Genomic DNA, 15063 nt, shown 5'->3' on the forward strand with positions numbered 1-15063 from the left:
AGCCTCCAGGTCCAACGTATAATTCTCCGTAACTTCCGCCACCTCCAACGGGATCCCACTACCAAGCACATCTTTCCCTCCCCCTCCTTCTGCTTTCCTCAGGTGTTTTCTACTTTCTCCACTCGTCCCCCCCATCCCTTCCCACCGATCTCCCTCCTGGCACTAGATGCTGCCTGGCCTGCTGTGTTCCAGCAGCATTTTGTGTGTTGTTTACTAATGTCTCTTCACCTGCGTCCAAAACTCACAGTTATGCGAGGAGCGGCACTTTCCCGCCAATACAAGTGCACGCGCCTGTCTCACTCCCGCCAGCCTCGTATTGGCTTTGCCAAGGTGTGGATGTGCGATCTTGCGCTCTTAAACTTTTGTTGTTTTTACCTACGGTGCAGTGATTTTGTGCTTGAAATATTTAACTATGCTTCCTAAGCGTCCGATGTCGTGTCTCGGGCCATCAGCCGAGCGGCAGAGAACCGCTTTAACACTTGAAAAGAAGTTGGGAAGTATAAACAGCGTGGCCTCAGGTGAAGGTAACACAGCTCTGGGACGCTACTGCCGGGAACAGAATCTTGCCTTTGAAGTTGTTTAGTTGCTTGACAATGCGCCAGCCCATGCTAAACATTTGAACATCAATCATCCTAACGTAACGGTGCATTTCCTGCCGCCTAACACAACATCGCTGATTCAACCACTCGACCAAGGTGTGATCCACATTCAAGGTGTATTTATTTTACGGTGAACTATCTCTCAGATGCTGCAAGCAACAGACAATTTTGAAAATCCCGGGAGGTTACCAACGGTGGGGGAATGGTGGAAGTTGGAACACTTGGCACAAATGGCGATGGACATGGACCCAAGTTTAGAACGGAGTCAGAATTTCAGTCGTTCCCTGCCGTCAACAGTTCTTCCTTACAAGCAAATTTATGCTGAATAACAAAATGCTGCCAAGCAAACAACTCTCACCACTTTCTTCAAACCGGTGCCGGCAGCTCTAAGAGTTCTGTGAGTCTTCCTTCACCCCTTGGTGTGTTTGATATGATCCTGACGACCCACAACCATCCACCTTATCCATGTAAAGTTGCCCGACACCACAACAACCACTCCCGTCCCGGAGTGAACACACCTGCCACTGTTGGTGAGTACTGTACACCCTAGTATGTTCACTTCCTATGATTTATTACATTGAATATTGTCTTAAATTGATGAAATATAATACGAATGTACCTTGTACTGCTTTTGTGTCGTATTGAAAATGTGAATGAATTACAGATAAAACATATTTAGGAAGTTCTCTGGAACGCATCCCTATTTTCTGCACTTATAATTATTCACATTATGCGTCGACTGCGAGGAAATAACGAGGATAGGGTGTACAAATGCGCACAAACATTTCCTTCCAAACTGTGGAGTACTTGACACTAGTTGTAGAAATCCTGTATACAACCTGAGGTTATCTAATCCACTCTTTAAGAAAGGAGGAAAGCAGCAGAAAGGAAATTATAGACCAGTTAGCCTGACCTCAGTGGTTGGGAAGATGTTAGAGTCAATCGTTAAGCATGAGGTTATGGAGTACTTGGTGACACAGGACAAGATAGTACAAAGTCAGCATCCTTTCCTTCAGGGAAAATCCTGCCTGACAAACTTGTTGGAATTCTTTGAGGAGATTAAAAGAACAATACAGCACAGTACAGGCCATTCGTCCCACAATGTTATGCCAACCCTTAAACCCTGCCCCCCCCAATATAACCCTTCATCTTAAATTCCTCCGTATACCTGTCTAGTAGTCTCTTAAATTTCACTAGTGTATCTGTCTCCACCACCGACTCAGGCAGTGCATTCCACGCACCAACAACTCTCTGAGTAAAAAAACCCTTACTCTAATATCTCCCTTGAACTTTTCTCCCCTTACCTTAAGGCCGCGTCCTCTTGTATTGAGCAGTACTGCCCTGGGGAAGAAGTGCCGGCTGTTCACTATTCCTCTTAATATCTTCTATACCTCTATCATGTTTCCTCTCAATCTCTGGTGAGGCAACCAGAACTGGACACAGTACTACAAGTGTGGCCTAACTAAAGTTTTATAGAGCTGAATCATTACATTGCGACTCTTAAACTCTATCCCTCGACTTATGAAAGCTAACACACCATAAGCTTTCTTAACTACCCTATCTACCTGTGAGGCAACTTTCTGGGATCTGTGGACATGTACCCCCAGATCCCTCTGCTCCTCCACATTCCCAAGTATCCTGCCATTTACTTTGTACTCTGTCTTGGAGTTTGTCCTTCCAAAGCGTACCACCTCCCAGCCCACTTCTGCATCCTATCAATGTCTCTCTGCAATCTTCGACAATCCTCAACACTATCCACAACACCACCAACCTTTGTGTCGTCTGCAAACTTGCCAACCCACCCTTCTACCTCCACATCCAGGTCGTTAATAAAAATCACAAGTAGAGGTCCCAGAACTGATCCTTGGGGGACACCACTAGTCAAAATCCTCCAATCTAAATACACTCCCTGCACAATGACCTGCTGCCTTCTGCAGGCAAGCCAATTCTGAATCCAAGTGGCCAAACTTCCCTGGATCCCATGCCTTCTGACTTTCTGAATAAGCCTACCATGTGGAACCTTGTCAAATGCCTTACTGAAATCCATGTAGATCACATCCAGTGCACTACCTTCATCTATATGCCTGGTCACCTCCTCAAAGAACTCTATCAGGCTTGTTAGGCACGATCTGCCCTTCACAAAGCCATGCTGACTGTCCCTGATCAGACCATGATTCTCTAAATGCCCATAGATTCTACCTCTAAGAATCTTTTCCAACAGCTTTCCCACCACAGACATAAGGCTCACTGGTCTATAATTACCCGGACTATTCCTACTACCTTTTTTGAACAAGGGGACAACATTCACCTCTCTCCAATCCTCCGGTACCATTCCCATGGATAACGAGGACATAAAGATCCTAGCCAGAGGCTCAGCCTTGTGGAGCAGCCTGGGGAATATTCCATCAGGCCCTGGGGACTTATCCGTCCTAATGTATTTTAACGACTCCAACACCTCTTCCTTAATATCATCATGCTCCAGAACATAAACCTCACTCAGATTGTCCTCACCATCATCAAGCTCCCTCTTATTGGTGAATACCAAAGAGAAGTATTCATTGAGGACCTCGCTCACTTCCACAGCCTCCAGGCACATCTTCCCACCTTTATCTCTAATTGGTCCTAACTTCACTCCTGTCAACCTTTTGTTCTTCACATAATTGAAGAATGCCTTGGGATTTTCCTTTATCCTACTCGCCAAGACCTTCTCATGCCCCCTTCTTGCTCTCCTCAGCCCCTTCTTAAGCTCCTTTCTTGCCATTCTATATTCCTCAATAGACTCATCTGATCCTTGCTTCCTAAACCTTATGTATGCTGCCTTCTTCCATCTGACTAGATTCTCCACCTCACTTGTCACCCATGGTTCCTTCACCCTACCATTCTTTATCTTCCTCACTGGGACAAATTTATCCCTAACATACTGCAAGAGATCCCTAAACATCAACCACATGTCCATAGTACATTTCCCTGTAAAAAATCATCCCAATTCACACCCACAAGCTCTAGCTTTATAGCCTCATAATTTGCCCTTCCCCAATTAAAAATTTTCCTGTCCTCTCTGATTCTATCCTTTTCCATGATAATGTTAAAGGCCAGGGAGCGGTGGTCACTGTCCCCTAGATGCTCACCTACTGAGACATCTGTGACCTGACCTGGTTCGTTACCTAATACTAGATCTAGGATGGCATTCTCCCTTGTCGGCCTGTCAACATACTGTGACAGGAATCCATCCTGGATGCACTTGACAAACTCTGCCCCATCTAAACCATTGGAACTAATCAGATGCCAATCAATATTAGGGAAATTAAAGTCACATGATAACAACCCTGTTACAGTTGCACCTTTCCAAAATCTGCCTCCCAATCTGCCCCTCAGTATCCCTGCTGCTACCAGGGGGCCTATAGAATACCCCTAATAGAGTAGCTGCTCCCTTCCTGTTCTTCTGCCCATACTGACTCAAAAGGGGATCCTGCTATATTACCCACCCTTTCTGTAGCTGTAATAGTACCCTGGACCAGTAATGCCACCCCTCCTCCCCTTTTCCCTGCTGTCTATCCTTTTTAAAGCACTGGATTTCAGATTACAAGTAGGATAGATAAAGGGGATGTAGTAGATGTATATTTGGACTTTCAGAAGGCCTTTGACAAAGTTAAGAGCCCATAGTATTACAGGAAAGTTACTGACATGGTTAGAGCTTTGATTGATTGGTAGCAGGCAGTAAGTGGGAATAAAATAATCCTTTTCTGGTTGGCTGCCAGTAACTAGTGGTGTTCTGCAGGGGTTGGTGTTGGGACCATAAATGATTTAGATGATGGAATAGATGGTTTTGTTGCCAAGTTTGCAGATTATATGAAGATTGATGGAGGGGCAGGTAGTTTTGAGAAAGCAGGTAGGATGCAGAAGGACTTGGACAGATTAGGAAAATAGGCAAAAAAGGGCAAATGAAATCTAATGTTGGAAAATGCATGATCATGCACTTTGGTAGTAGAAATAAGTGTGCGGACTATTTTCTTAAACGGGGAGAAAATCTAGGAATCTGAGATGCAGAGGGACTTGGGAGTCCTTGTGCAGAGCACCCTGAAGGTTAACTTGCAGGTTGAGTCGGTGGTGAGGAAGACAAATGCCATGTTAGCATTCATCTCAAGAGGTCTAGAATACAAGAGCAAGGATGTGATGCTGAGGCTTATAAGGCAGTGATGAGGCTCACCTTGAGTATTGTGAACAGTTTTGGGAAAAGATGTGCTGGCATTGGAGAAGGTCCAGAGGAAGTTTACAAGGATGATTCCAGGAATGAAAGGGATATACGAGGAAAATTTGAATACTCTGGGTCTGTACTCACTGGAATTCAGAAGGGGGGGGGGAAATCTGATTGAAACGTTTCAGATGTTGAAAGGTCTAGACAGAGTAGATGTGGAAAGGATATTTCCCATGGTGAGAGAGTCTAGGACAAGAGGGTGCCCTTTCAAATCAGAGACGTGGAGAAATTTCTTTAGCCTGAGGGAGGTGAATTAGTGGAATTTGTTGCCATGTGCAGCTGTGGAGGCCAGATCATTGGGTGTATTTAAGTCAGAGATTGATAAGTCCTTGATTGGACATGGCATCAAAGGATACAGGGAGAAGGCCAGGAACAGGGGTTGAGAAGGAGAAGAAAAAAAGGATCAGCCATGATTGGAAAAGGCAGAATATCACAAGACCCAATTTTACAAGTATTAAGATGTTAAATCTATGAAAAACTTCCAAGGATGTGGTGTACCAAGAATGAGCTACAGAAGCATTATTGTCATTATTGCCATCTTGTTAATTCTATCTGCATGGTATCATCATTCATTAACAGATGAGCACTCTAATGTGAAAGTCCTGTAGATTGCTACCAAGTATGCAATCTGGAAGAGCAGACTGGTGTCATCCAGCTCCTGTTCAATCAGTGCTTATACAGCCTGAAGAGAAACCTAACATATTTTTCTGCAAAGAATATGTGAAACCTGCTACTGAAAGTCAGCATGTTATCTGTTTCCTCATCTGATGTTATTCAGGTCCTGTGTGGATTTGTAACAGACTAATAAGCAGAGACTGATTAACATGATTAGTCAGCATCTCCATTACAAAAAAAAAGTTAACAATGCAGCATGGTATTGATCCTTCTATGAGCCCGTGTCCTCCACATACACCCATGATACCAACTACAGATGCTGCCTGGCCTGCTGTGTTCCACCAGCATTTTGTGTGTGTTGCTCGAATTTCCAGCATCTGCAGATTTCCTCGTGACACCTACTAACCTGTATGTCTTTGGAATGTGGGTGGGAACTGGGTCAGGGGTCACAGAGAACATACAAGTACAAATGCCTTACAGACAGTGGCAGAAATTGAATCCGGGTTGTTGGTGCTGCAATGGCATTACTCTGCCACCATGCTATCCCAAAGCTTGAAACCTGCAGCTGGTTGGCACCTTTAGCATCCTAGAACATAGTTGGATTGCACAGAATCCCCAAGAAGTGGCAGAGATCAAGGGGGAGATCAAATATTTAATTCATTTAAAAAATAATAATGTGGGTCTGAAATATTGATTTTAAAGAACATGTGTCTTGGAAGAACACCCTAAGATGGGCAGCATTGATGGAGGTGAATCTGCCCCCTTCTTTCCAGTCTTGTTGAAGGATCTTGGCCTGAAACATCAACTGTTTATTCCCTATCCTCGCTGATCAAGTACTATCAACCTCTGCTTTATATATACCCTTGGTCTCCACAGCCTTCTGTGGCAATGAATTTCACAGATTCACCAGTCACTGTGGGTGTATTTAAAACAGAGATTGATAGGTTCTTAATTGGTAAGGGGGTTAAGGGTTACAGAGAGAAGACAGGAGAATGGGTTTAAAAATAAAACAGCCATGATTGAATGATGGAGCAGACTTAATGGCCAATTCTGCTCCCATATTTTATGGTCTTCCAGATGAAAGGTATCAGGATCAAGTTCAGTATCACTGACGCATGTCATGAAATTTGTTTTTCAGCAGCAGGACAGTGCAATAGATAAAATATACTATAAATTGCAATAAGATACATATTTTTAAAATTAAGTGGTGTAAAAAGAGAACAGAAATAGTGAGGTGGTTTCATGTTCAAGTTCAGCTTTTTGTCAGTCAACCTTGCACATCTATGCTGCAAAATGAAACAATGTTCCTCCAGCCCAAAGTGCACAACACAGTATATATAACTCACACAAGTAATAAGCTGCATTTACAACACAAGTTACAAAGTAAGTAGTATAACACTGCTGGTGCTTCATACGTGATGAGAACTGAACTATTTGGCTAAATGTCCATTCAGAAAATTGTCAGGGGAAAGAGCTGTTCCTAAAATATTGTATGTGTCTCTTCATGCCCCAATGCCTTCTCTTTGGTAGCATAAGAAGAGAGTACGCCATGGGTGTTGAATGCAGCCGTTTTGAGGCATTGGCTTCATTGCGAAGTTTGCAGGGACCGTACATATAGGTAGGAAAGTAAGTCATACAAGTAGCATAAGGAAGCTACTGATTCTTTGTAATCATATCAATGTGTTGGACCCAAGATAGATGTTCAAAGATGACAAGTGGTAAATATTTCCGGTTGGGCAGAAATATCCATGCTGTACTGCTGTGTGACTCATTGATTCTGTCTTCACTGGTTATGATGAATGAGGAGCTGGTCTGAGAGTCACTGTGTTAATAAACACCAGTGCCTTCTGCGCATTCAGTCATTATACTCTTGAAGACTACAGCTGCTAACTCGTTACACAGGATATTGCTACACTGCAACAAATGCACCTAATTTATATAAAATTACACGGCAGTGCCTCTATTTTCTTAGAAGTTTGCGAAGATCTAAAACTTTCACAAACTTCTATAGATGCATGGTGGAGAAGTCTTCTGACTTTTTGCATCATGGCCTGGTATGAAAACACCCAAGCCCTAGAATGGGAAAAACCTACAAAAAGTAATGGATACTACCCAGTCCAAAAGCTCTCCACACCATTGAATACATCTACAAGGAGCACTGTCACAGGGAAGCAGCATCCATCATCAGGGACCCCCACCATCCAAGCCATAGTCTCTTCTCTCTGCTGCCACCAGGCAGGAGGTACAGGATCCTTGGATCCCACACCACCAGGTTTTAGGAACAGTTATTTCCCTTCAACCATCAGGCTCCTGAACCAGAAGGGATGAACACCCAACCCAAAACTGAACTGATTCCTCAACCCATGGACTCACTTTCAAGGACTCTACAATTCATGTTCTCAATACTTATTGCTTATTTATTTATTATTATTTTCCTCTCTTTGTATTTGTACAGTTTTTCTTTTGCACATTGTTTGTTTTCCCATCTTGGTGTGTGTTTTTTCATTGATTCTATTCTAATTACTGTGAATGGCCACAGGAAAATGAATCTTAGAGTCGTATATCCTGATGTGTACTTCTTTACTTTGAACTTTGAAATATTATACCCTTCCACCTTGTACTCCACTACACTATAAAACATAGAGCTGTTTATCACTCATTAGTTCAGCTCCAGTGTCTCATGCTCCACTATGGAAACAGAGCTTGACTCATTAATCCTTTTCTTTGTATGTCTGGTAAATGTCTCCATCTATGATCCATGTGTTAATCCTCTTGCTTGTCCTTCACCAGCACCTCTGCACACCCATCTTCCCCCTCCCAATGAATGACTGGGTTTCCCCATTTTTTTAAACACCTGTCCTATTCTCATCTGTCTTACAAACTTGGACAGATGTGGAAAGCATCCCAAGTATTAGGTTCAGGAACAGTAATTACTCTACAACCATCAAATTCCTTAACCAGCGTGGATAACTTCACTCACCTCAATTCTAAACTGATTCTACAACATACAGACTCACTTTCAAGGACTTTTTACATACCAAGTTCTCAGTATTATGTTTACTTGCACAGTTTGTATTTTTGTCCATTGGTTGTTGTCAGTCTTTGTTTATGTATAGTTTCATAACATTCTAGTGTATTTCTTTTTTGCCCCTGGAAATGCTTGCAAGGAAATGAATCTCAAGCTTATATACAGTTTGGCAACATGCACGTGCTTTGACAATAAATTTACTTTAAACTTTGAAGTGTAAGTGGATGGCGAAATCTTGGTTTAGAAATTACAAAAGTCAAATTTCCTATTTCATTACTTGTAGTTTGTTCCGCTTGTCATTGCAAGCCAATTATATTATTTTTATACACAAAATGCTGGAGGACTTCAGCAGGTCAGGCAGCATCTAAGGAGAGGAATAGATGATCCATGTTTTGGGCAGAGATCTTTCATCAGGACTGACCCCTTAATCCGGATAAAGGGTTCTGATGACGGGCCTCCGGTGAAGAGTCCTAATAAATGGCTTAGGCCCGAAACACCAACTATCTTTTCCTCATTACGGCGAGCTGAATCAACCAATGCCTATTGGTTGGCTGACAAACAATCCCAAGCCGACTTTCACTGGTCATCGTTCCTAACTGCCTCTTGAATGTGCTTGCCTCAAAAGGGCAGTGCCCACCACTAAAGACCCCCACTACCCAGGACATGCCCTCTTCTCATTGCTACCATCAGGAAGCAGGTACAGAAGGCGCTCACTCAACAATTCAGGAAACGCCTCTTCCCCTCTGTCGTCTGATTTCTGAATGGACAATGAACCCATGAACACAACCTCACCACTTTTTCATTTCTATTTATTTGCACTACTTATTTAATTTAACTGTGCTGGTTAAAGTTTTCTATTATCATGTATTTATTGCATTGTACTGCTGCTGCAAAGTTAACAAATTTCACACGTATGCCAGTGATAGTAAACCTGTTTCTGATAAACCATTTAAACAGTCGTGCTCTGGATGCACTGCTGAGATTTTTAGAGCTTTGCAGTTTTACTGAATAAAGATTTATTTTCGTGTTTCAGATTTGTTTTGCTTCCTGGCTTTGGGTCTCATCAGTTGTTGTAGGTGAACTAACACAACACCTCTCCATAGATGCTGCCCGACCTGCTGAGTACCTCCGTCATTTGTGTGTGTCATCCTGTAGTTCCAGCATCTGCAGAATCTCTTGTGCTCATGTTATTTTTGTTTTGCTCTGTCCCACAGCTCTGAGACCCCCTTTGAAAATTCGATTATTGTTGCTGGGACACAAGAAGGCAGGCAGATTATTTATGGAGTTCACAAGGTCATTTTGCACGAATACCTTATGTCTGATCTGTTTGGGTTGAAAATCCCAGGTAACAACGTTAGTGCTCATCGTGGTTAAGGAATCATTAGTGTTCAATAGCCTCGTGTCACCAATTTGCTTCCCAGATGACCAGCACTTTGATATGGACCTGTGGAAAACTGTTGGGTTACTGGATGGCAAACGATAAGAGCAGGTAATTAGAGCTTTCTCTCGATGTTATGTTTATTTGTTTCTCTCCTGGCATATCAGGTCTTCGCTCCTCCTCTCATCAGCCCGTACTGGACTTAGACAAACTGTTTCGAGTGCCCACCAAACACACTTACCCCCTATATAAAAAAAACAGCATTCCACCTCCCAGTCTTGTGCCAGTGCCCCATGTGAAGAACTTTAGAACACAAGGACTACCCTGGGGAGCTGACACTGTACTGAGCATTTTTGTTTATTTTTATTTTCCAAATAAATTACTTAACCATCAGACAGGAACAGGATTGAGCCATTCAGCCCATCGAGTCTGCTCTGCCATTCAATCATGGCTGATACATTATCACTCTCAACACCATCCTCTTGCTTTCTCCCCGTAATGTCTGATGCCCTTGCTAATCAAGAACCTATCTGATGTTAAAGACCAATGACTTGGCCTTCACAGCTGTTTATGGTCATAATCCACAGATTCACCACACTCAGGCTAAAGGAATTCCTCCTCATCATTGTTTTAAAGAGATGTCCTTCTATTCTGAGGCTATGACCTCTGCTCCTAGACTCAACCACTGTAGGAAGCATCCTCCCCACATCCACTCTATTTAGGTCTTTCAATATTCAGTAGGTTTCAATGACGTCTCCCCCCCCCCCCCCCACCACCGCATTCATTCTAAACTCCAGCAAATACAGGCCCAGAGCCATCAAATGCTTCTCGTACATTAACTTTTCCGTTACCAAGATCATTCTCATGAATCTCCCCTGTACCTTTCAAATACCAGCACATGCTTTCTTAGATAAAGAGCTCAATACACCAAAGGCAGTCTGACCAATGCCTTAGAAAGCCTCAATATCGTATCCTTACTTTTATATTCCAGTGTTCTCGAAATAAATGCTAACAGTGTATTTGCCTTCCTGCAAATTAACTCCCAAGTCCCTTTGCACCTCTGATTGCTGAATTTTCTCCCCATTTAGAAAATAGTCCATCTTTATTCATTCTACCAAAGTACATGCCCATACACTTATCTACACTATATTCCATCTACTTTAGTATTAATTAAAGCTTCACAGAACCCCTTATAATGTTTGGTACTCCACCTGAGGGAGTTATGTATCCTACACTGAGAATGGCTGCATTCCACTGTTCAAAAGAAACTTACTTAGAAAAGAAAGTTATGAAAAGATTAGAGAAAACCCCAAATGCTGGATGGGGTGTAAATCCCATGCTGGTAGAATTTGTTTCCATGGCTGTGTGTGCAAGTAGATCATTGATCAATGCTGATCTGACTTTTCACTTGAGCTCACTTGAAAACTCAAATGAGCCAACAGAGAGGAGGTGGAAGAGTTTAAGGCTTAGAATAATCTCATCCTCAATGTCAACAAGACGAACGAGATGGGTATCAACTTCAGAGAATTCACAACACTCACACCCCTCTTTACATTGGTGGCACAGCAGTGAAAACTGCAAGCACTTTCAAACTCCTGGGAGAGCACATCTTGCACAATCTCTCATGGTCCCAGAACACATCCTGCATAGTCAAGAAAGCCTTTGCTTTCTGAGGAGGCTGAAGAGAGCTGGGCAATGCACATCCATACTCACGTCATTCGGCAGATGTGCAGTAGAGTGCATCCAAGCATGCTGCATCACGGTATGGTACAGAAAGTGCACTGCACCAGACAGGAGTGATCCAAAATGGGTAATTAAAACTGCCCAAAGTATCGCTGGCAACAGCCTACCTGCCATCAAAGATGTTATGGTGAACTACATATACCTGTCTGGACACGCCCCCCCCCCCCCCCCACACCGCTGACTGCTCGTGTGGCTCCTCCCACAGACCCCGGTATAAAGGCGATTGGGGCCTGAGCCCTGCCCTCAGTCTCCAGGATGTAGCATGGTGGTCAATTGCTGCTTGTTCTTTCTTCCAGTCAATAAAAGCCTATATCTCGCCTCACGTCTCAGAGAGTTATTGATGGTGCATCAGATATATATAGAGAAAGGTGCTGGGAAAGGCTTGCCAAATCATGAAGGATCCCAACAACCTGTCTCATAGACTGTCCCACTCCCATCAGGGAAGAGGCTATGCAGTTTCATACCAGAACCAACAGACTCAAAAACAGTTACTTCCCACAAGTTTTCAAGCTCATCAACACCTCCACCATTAACCCACCCCACCACCACTACTTTATCATTTCCTGCCAGAGTCACTTATGTACAGTCAGTCTATGTATATAAGCTAATCTATGTATTGTGTTCTTTGTTCATTATCTTCTTTATGCTGCCTCTGGTCCAGAGAAACAATTATTTAATTTTCCTTTACACTCGTGTACTAATGAATGACAATAAACAATCTTGAATCCTGTTAGTTTCCAAATGTCCAGTGCCGTGAAATAATGTTTTTTGTTTCAAATTTAATCCAGTTTTATTTACTTCAAAACACATTTTAGCATACTAAACATACAAAAGAGAAAATATACCTTAGTTACAAGATCATTTGAAGTACAGAATGTTCAGGGTTGTCACTAGGATTTCAATGAAGCAACACTGGGAGCCACCACTAAGCCCGAGAAGTATTTAGGCAGGGCCATGTAGCACCACAAGCAACATTTAATGTTGATTTTTTTAATATATAAAAAGGAAAGTTTTAAAGCATCATGCTCAATTGTTCCCAAATTGCACTAACTGTAAAGTTGCAAACATTTTAAGAGGATGCATATTACCTAGACGCAGTAGGTCTATTAGTCTCAAAACAAATCTTTTTATTTTAATGGTGCAATTCTATTCTTAATATACAAATGAAAATCAATTCGCAGAAATAGGAAGATTCATTTGCCCTTTCACAGCCATTTGGATTTGGCTTTTGCTTTCTATAAACCCCTTGGAATTGCAGCAGAGATCATCTATGTGTAGGCACAGGAGGCCAATGTTAAATTATTACCTCCTGTTCCTATCCAACAGGTCTTATTAATTGTAGTTACCACCAGAGTGTGGCTATTTTGCTTCAATAAACATAGCTTAAATCCTGAATGAAGTCAAAAGTGCATTGTATGATAGTTCTTAGTATAGTAGACACAGTGATATTGGTACAAGCATGGCAGGCTGTGGTAAACTATGTGTATACCTGTCTGGACACGCCCCTCTGCTGACTGCTCCTGTGGCTCCTCCCACAGACCCTTGTATCGTTCGCCCCCCCTCCCCCGTCTCTGAGAGTTATTGATGGTGCATCACAGGCTTCAAATACCTACTGACAACTCTGAATTTTTTTAAAACTTTGATTGCTTCATTGCTCCTCATACTTACAGCAATCTCAAATTGAATTGGCTACAACGGCACTTTAAACTATACTGCACTTAAACACAAACACCACATAAATACATTTTAATCCAGTTAAATCTCCCTTCTGTACAAGAAATTGCGAGTTTACAGAAAGAAGAGTTAATAGCTCAATGTTCACCACTGTAGTGTGAATATTACAAAAAGGCCTGTACAGTTTAAAACTCAAGCTACTTTATGCCTTAGACCATATACACACCAACTTACAAAATTAAAAGGTTGCAATACTTGTAACAGGGTTTAAATGCTTTCAGTTACATAGCAAGTAATTATGCAGAGGCAAATATACATTTTAATCATCTTCATCCTCCTCCTCCTCCTCTTCCTCCTCCTCATCTTCATCATCATCATCACAGTATGCCTCCTTCTCGGCAGGGGGTTTCTTTGCACCATCCACTTTGCCTTTGGCACGATAATCAGCAACGTCCTTATCATATTTCTCTTTCAGCTTATAAGCCTTGCTATTGAATGGCTTCTTCTCCTCCTCACTGCATGCATTCCACGGTTCACCAGGCTTCTTTGCGACATCACCAATAGACAAACCCGGACTCACAGCCTTGAGTTTTGGTTGATGTTCCGAGCAAAACTAAAAGAATCCAGATGGATTTTTGGTGCATTGGGGACTTTCTTCTTCTTATTACCTTTGGTTGGCACATAATTTTTCATTTCCCAGTCATAGCATGCCTTAGCTACTTTAGCCAGTTCTTCAAATTTGGCCTTCTCTTTGCTGGACATGGTCTTCCATCTTTCAGAGCTTCTTTTAGAAAATTCCGAGAAGTTAACCAGTATATCAGGACTCTTCTTGTTGTGTTCTTCATGGCAGGTCTGAACAAAATAAGCATTGGAGGACATCTTGCCTCTTGGCTTCTTAGGGTCACGTTTTGCCATCTTGCTACTTTACAGTGGACACTCGAAATAATGTTTCTGATACCATGTCCTTTGTGTGTGCAGCTCAAGGTTTCCTACCTCCTTTGTATCATGTGGTAAAACAAAATGTTGGCCATAAGAAGCTGGAAATCTGTGAGAAATTCTACCCAGAAAACCTGAGGAAAAATGTGATTTGTATAATAAACTGGGACAAGAGGTAATCTCTCTGCATGGTAATTTACTTCAATGCAGACCATTCTAATAAATGAGTTAGAAATTATCATGTGTCAGGCAATGACAGATTCATAGTGTTATACAGTATGGAAGCAGGTCCTCAGCCCTACTAGTCCATGCCAATCTGAGCTAATCCTGTGTTTGGCCCATATCCCTCTAAGCCTTTTCTATCTCTGTACATGTTCAAATGTCCAATAAGCATTGTAGTTCTGCCTAGCTTTATCTATTTCTTGGCCAGCTCATTCCCTGTTGTGGAAAAAATCTTACCTCAGGTCCCCTTTAAATCTATCCCCTCTCTCATTAGAGTTTTGTAACTCCAAAAACATAAAACTAATTGCAAGAAAAAGACAGGAGTCCAAGAGAACATGTCTTAATCTTGTTTTTTTTCTTTAAGCAAGTGATGACAAATGATGTGCTGAAGTGATGACGTATGCCATTTACATACTTTTACATATAATCTGCAATAAATTATTTAAATGAACAAGAATGCTTCATCAAACAATATATTTTGAATATTAAATGCACAACACTCCTTATTGCTTAGCTATAAATTCAATATGGGATGCACCTCAACTTGTATACGTAGTATATTACATAATACAACTACTATGTATACACATACAAAGCATAGTAAATTTTAAAT

At 42.0% G+C, this 15063-nt stretch overlaps 1 pseudogene; it reads right to left on the reverse strand.

The window, feature by feature from the left end:
• Nucleotides 1–13281: 13281 nt before the first annotated feature.
• Nucleotides 13282–14207, reverse strand: LOC132405847 (high mobility group protein B3-like; annotated as a pseudogene).
• Nucleotides 14208–15063: the final 856 nt, after the last annotated feature.

This window comes from Hypanus sabinus, chromosome 16, assembly GCF_030144855.1.
Source record: "Hypanus sabinus isolate sHypSab1 chromosome 16, sHypSab1.hap1, whole genome shotgun sequence".
Taxonomy (NCBI): Eukaryota; Metazoa; Chordata; class Chondrichthyes; order Myliobatiformes; family Dasyatidae; genus Hypanus; species Hypanus sabinus.